The 5,998-nt window shown below is 33.3% G+C and overlaps 1 long non-coding RNA gene across 1 annotated transcript; it reads right to left on the reverse strand.

Moving 5' to 3' along the window:
* Positions 1 to 713: 713 nt before the first annotated feature.
* Positions 714 to 1,468, reverse strand: LOC129741964 (uncharacterized). Its single transcript, XR_008736499.1, has 4 exons — positions 1,146 to 1,468; positions 990 to 1,084; positions 860 to 926; positions 714 to 768 (listed from the first exon to the last, which is right to left on the reverse strand). It is a non-coding gene; the product is annotated as an uncharacterized LOC129741964 (long non-coding RNA).
* Positions 1,469 to 5,998: the final 4,530 nt, after the last annotated feature.

Genomic DNA, 5,998 nt, shown 5'->3' on the forward strand with positions numbered 1-5,998 from the left:
AAAGACGTATTGACAATGTTAAGTTACATGTGACTTTTCATTTTTCTTGGTAGTGCCAACTCCACAGGTCTTTTGTCTTATTTGAGATAATGGCATCGACATGAATGAGAAAAAAAAAGAAAAAAAAACCAGTTTGCTTTTCCAGAGTGGAGAAGGGGACGAATGTGGTAGATAAAGGCAAGATGACAGTAATGAAGAAAAAAACTTTTAATATTAGTTAACTATTCTTGAAAAGTTATTGAGGAATCTAAATGTATAATTTTTTTCAAGAGTGGAGAAGGGGACGAATGTGGTAGATAAAGGCAAAATGACAGTAATGAAGAAAAATACTTTTAATATTAGTTTAACTATTCTTGAAAAGTTATTGAGGAATCTAAATGTATAATTTCCTGGCATCACGGAGTAGGCACTTGAATGAACTGCAACACTTGTAAAGCTCCCATTGATCGAAATCAGCGGAATACATTGAACAGACTTCATTCGGAGAGTTTTGAGTGAGTGTTCGTGTGGAGAAATGTTATAATGGAATGAGAAAAAAAAACGGTCATTCTTTTGGCGTGTTTCGAGAAGGAAGGTTTGTCTGTCGGTTTGGCTTAGTGAGTTTTAAAAGTCGGTGAATTGGCAATTCCTTTATCGGTCACCACACTTATAACTATTTTACAATATTTATATGAATATAAGTTTTAACAAAATTTACCTTTTTCTTCGTATTTTGTTTTTAATCTGTTTCAGTGTTTCTTCTATGTAACATTTCACGTGGTTTTACGGCTATTTGATATAAGAAAACAATTTAAGTATTCTCGCACAGATCCCCGTGGTGTTTGTTCTAACATTTTAATCTAAACTTTAAGAATTTTACCTTTTCGTTCGTAATTCGGTGTAACTTGTTATTATTTTGTTATTATAAACTTTTACGACGTTTTTAGCTGTGTGATACACAAAATATGTTTTAGTTACACATTTTAACACGTGACTTTGTTTATACGTACTATTTCTATCAAACATACAACTTATATTTTTAGCCACTTTTAACTTTCCGTGTTTTACGTCTTTTAACTTGTAGACCTTACTTGTACTTTTTAACCTGTAATTAGTATTTATTCTTTAGAATTAGTTGAACCACTTTAAAAAAACGTGATTATTACTTTTAACTTTACGGACACGGCGCGCACTTCATAGCCCTAAGGCGTTCACGGACAGAAAGAAGCCTTTACTTGCTAGGCCGAATCTAAGCAACCTTGAATCACATAGAGTTCATCCGACCGTCACACCAATATATAAGTACGTCGGCAAATGGAAATGACGTGTGCGACGTTGATTGGGTGATGACACTTCCTCGCGATAACAAAAGCCTGTTCATCCGCGCCCATGGGTATCTCTCGGGAGAGAGTAGCCGCGTAGTGAGAGGGATGGGAGGTAAAATGGGACGAACCCCTGAGTGGCGATTGTTTTGACGTCTCTCGATGAGAGCTAGTGAGAACTCCTTACCAGGGATGTAGTCTGTTTTGCAAAAGTGTCGGAGACACATTATTTTTAGGTTACAAACGGTTACAAAACTTAGAAATTTTATGAAACAAAAGGCCTAGGTTGAAAAAAAAGTCTTTCAAACTCAAACAGCTGTAACTAGCAAATCCTGGGCCGAATTTTTCCAAATATCTTTTGTTGAGTTATTCAGAGTGTTGAGTTTAAATTTGTTGGTTTTTCAATCTACTGTATACTTCAGCAGTTTGAGCTACGTAATGAAGTGTATATGCAATTTTATTTTTTGAAAAATTGGCACTATTTTGCCCACCATTTAAAATAAAAGATTTATTGAGTTATTGAACTTTGTTCAAAAGTTCAACAAAATGTGAATAACACGAGTGTTAAAATCCCAGAAAAACAAAAACAAAAAAAAAACCTTGAGTAAAAGATCAAGCCTCCTTTAACTTCAAAAATATCACAATTTTGTTCGTCTCACAAAAATGTTTCTAGTTCATCTTTGGGCTCATATATCGTTCCAATTTTTGGACATAAAAACTTATACCCTATTTTTTTTTCACCTGGAGGCAACCCAGAGGCAACCTAGGTTCGCTCTAACTGCTGTCATCGTGCTCATTTATTGCTCTAGAGGCAACCTAGGTTCGCTCGAAAAACGGACAGAGTCGCCCTGAGAAGAAAGGTCGAATTCACAGTGAGCGCGAAGCGAAGTTCGAAGCGAATTTCCAATTCGCGCGAAAAACCGTTTCTCATTGAAACACGTTGAAAAAAGCATCGACCGGCCACAGTGCAAGCGAATTTTCGTGCGAAGACCCGGCTGGATCGCGTGAATTCATCCTGTTCATCCGGACATACACTGAAAATATTGTTTCGGATATTTTTTAACGCAAATGATTATTTATCAAAAAAATCTTTTTCAAAAATTTATTTATTTAATTATCATTGCCGTTTCTGTGTTGGTAATGAAAAATGCACGGTTTTTAGCGCGGATTTTTGAAAAAAAAAACGCGGTTTCAGTCTTTTTTAAATGAAACAAATTCTAACTGGCTATAAACGACCGGTGTCATGAAAGCCCCACAATATGTGTATAGGGTGAAGGGGCTGAACGGATAGAAGTTGGAATTCGTTATCTGGAGCCATCTTGAAATCCAATATGGCTCCTTCCACCCATCTTTAAAATGCTGGAAGTGACTGAAAAGCACATGAAACTCCCACAATATTGGTATTGGATGAAAGTGTTCAATAAATAGAAGTCGAATTTGGCTGTCAGACGCCACTTTGAAATAAAAGATGGCGGTTTCCGCTAAATTCAAAATTTAATAAATAACTGAAAATCGTATGGTCCATCCACAATATAAGAAATGAGTAAAAGGGATCAAAAAGTAGGTGAAAAATTACTGACAAAAATTTAACAAAAATTTTGAGAAAACTGCAAAAAAGCACTGAGATGAATAAACAAAAATATGACAAGTGTTATAAAACTAAAGTAATATTGACAAAAATATAACAAAACTCTGGGAAAATATGAATAACTATTAATAAAATTAAAAAATATGACGAAAATATGACAAAACAAATAGTGATAAATGACAAAACTTAGAATAAACACGACAAATGTGGTAAAATATGTATGCCAAAAATATGACAAATATTACAAAATTAGAAAAAAATATGAGAAAAAATTCACAGAAATGGCAAAACCATAGTTAAGAAAAAAAATTATGACTAAATTAAAATCAATACTGATTTTATGAATTCGCTTGATACATCTTTGTACCTGAAAATGATCACATTTTCGTATGTGATGGAAAGAATGAGAGAAACATGAGGTATCAAAGAACGAAAGAACATAAGCCGAAAAAATCATAAAATTTTCGAAAAAGATACAACGGCTCACCGGCAGGACTTGAACCTGCAATCTCCGCTTCGGTACAACGGCGCGTTAGCCAATTCTACCACGGTGAACATGTTCAAAAAATGACGAAATGATGACAAATTCGATATAAAAATCACAAAATTAAAAAAAAACAAATCCAAACATATAATGATGAATATGTTAAAAATATATCGCAAATACGACAAAAAAAAATGACACAATATAGACAAATCAATGGGCTTAAGACATGTGTAACTCAGTTGGCAAGTTTATAGTTCCCTCCTAAGCCAATGTCCGTGAGTTCAAATACAAGAGTAATCATCGAATACAGTGTACTGCATAAGACCTTCAAAAATACGACAAATGAAAACATGACAAAATTATGACAAAAATTAAAATAAAATGACAAAAATCTTACAGTACTATAACAACCTTAGTCAACTGCATGTCATAATTTTGTTTTTTTTTATCGTAGTTTTGTTACATTTTTATCATATTTTTTTCATAGCTTTGTTACATATACTTTTATCACATTTGTAAGATTTTTGTCATAGTATCGCCAGATTTATGTTATTTTATTGCAAAATTTTGTCATATTTGTAAATTTTGATTAGTTATTATATTTGTAAAAGTTTATTTCGAGTTTTGGCATTATTGTTAACTTTTTGTTACTATTTAGTCAATTTTATTAATTTTTGTCAGATTATTTTAAAAATTTGGTCAAGGCTTTGCCATTTTAATGTCAAATTTCTCATATTGTTGTAATATTTTTGTCACCTTTGCCATATTTCTATCAAAGTTTTGTCAGCGTTTCGTAATTGTTGTTGTTATGATATTGTAAATTTTTTTTTATTATTTTATTATATTTTTGTCATAGTTTTGGTAGATTTTTTTTCTTGCGATTTTCAGTCATTTAAAATATTTTGAAGTTGAGCGGAAGCCGCCGTATTGGATTTTAAGATGGCGTTTCATAGCGTCAGACTGCAAATTTCGACTTTTTCTAATTGATTCCTCTCACCTAATCACATTATGCTTGTTTTATGCGATTTTCAGTCATTTAAAGCATTTTGGTGTTAGGCTGAAGCCGCCATCTTGGATTTGGGTGACAAAAATCTATTCTCCGGCGTACTCATAAAGTCCAGGCACCGAGTGTTCATGACCTTAAGATTCCTTTTTATAATCCTTGCGGTCCTAGAACGCGCAAGTTTTTTTTCCGCGGTTTTCCGGAATTAACGTGGTTTTTCGGAATTAACGCGGATTAAATTTTTTTGGCGCGGTACGTATCCCTCGCTCACAGTTTTGATTCTGCAAATTAATTTGCAAAGATTTTTCACAAGTGATTAATTTTTGCAAAACACCGAAGGTTTTTTTCAGTGTTGAACCGCTTCGCAATTCGCGTACACTGTGGCCGGCCTTTAAAAACGAACTTGCGAAATTCATCCGGTGAATGAATATTTCGCTTCGCAGTTCGCTTCGCGCTCACTGTGTTTGTACCCAAAGTCAGTTTTGCGAGAAGTTCACCAATACTCTCAACGTTGTTGTCAAAACATTAAACAGCTGTTTTTGGCTGAAAGCAAAACAGTTGAAAAAATGAAAGGGAAAATGATTATTACCGCGATTTTGAACCTCTCAGCCAAGCAAAATTGTACTATCTGCTGTCCAGTGCAATCCGGACACGAAAAAAGGCAATCCGGATGTGAAGAACCGAGTGAAGAAATCCAGAAGGGAGAACAAAATGACAGCTGCATGTAAACATTGCGCTCGTTCTCACGCACACCTACATATTGAATAACTCGAAACCCGAAAGACGTTTTTTTATTCGGACGGTTCCAGAGCCAAATCCGGAATCAAAAAAATACGCCATTAGAAATAAAAAGCTGTCGGAAAATGTTTAATTTTCCTGTAGGCACTTTAGAAGCATATGACTTTCACTGGCAGTCGAACTTTCTTATCTTTTTTGAAACATGGTTGCCACTATTTTATGTTTATGAAATCCGATTTGGTAATAACATAATAATAAAGTAACAAAATAACAGCAAATATATGTATAACATTGAAAAAGCTACAACATTGTTCCTCAATTTGATATCCGTTGAAATTGTATATCATTCATGTCAAAAATTAAAAGGTTTAAAATCAAGGGTTTAGATTTGTTTGTGATAATTTTTAATAATCTTCTTTTTAAAAATGCATCCAATCCGTTTTCTAAATTAAAGATAGCAAAACTTAATAGACGATGGTTCTACCACTGGTTCTACTGTACTAGTAAAACGAAAAATCCCTAAATGTATACAATCAAATGTATACGTGAATAATCGGAACAGGGTCTGTCCAATAATTGTTACAAACAAATTTTTTTTATAAAGTAGCTCACGCAGAAAAAGAATGGGGGTTGGTTTCAACAAAACGTTTTGTTATTTTATTTTGTATTTCAAAAGCAGATTTTTGGATGACTTTCATAACAATTTTGATTATGGATAAACGAAAAATGTTGTTATTTTTGCACGCTCATTTTTTATTGAATGCAATTAAAATTTGGTTTATTTTGAAACCAATGTTGTGTTTATTCGATAAGCGTGTAATTGAAAAACGATAAGTCAAAAAAAGAAAAAAAAATGATAAAAAATTCCCTCCAAACTCCGA

The sequence above is a fragment of the Uranotaenia lowii genome, chromosome 2, assembly GCF_029784155.1.
Source record: "Uranotaenia lowii strain MFRU-FL chromosome 2, ASM2978415v1, whole genome shotgun sequence".
Taxonomy (NCBI): domain Eukaryota; kingdom Metazoa; phylum Arthropoda; class Insecta; order Diptera; family Culicidae; genus Uranotaenia; species Uranotaenia lowii.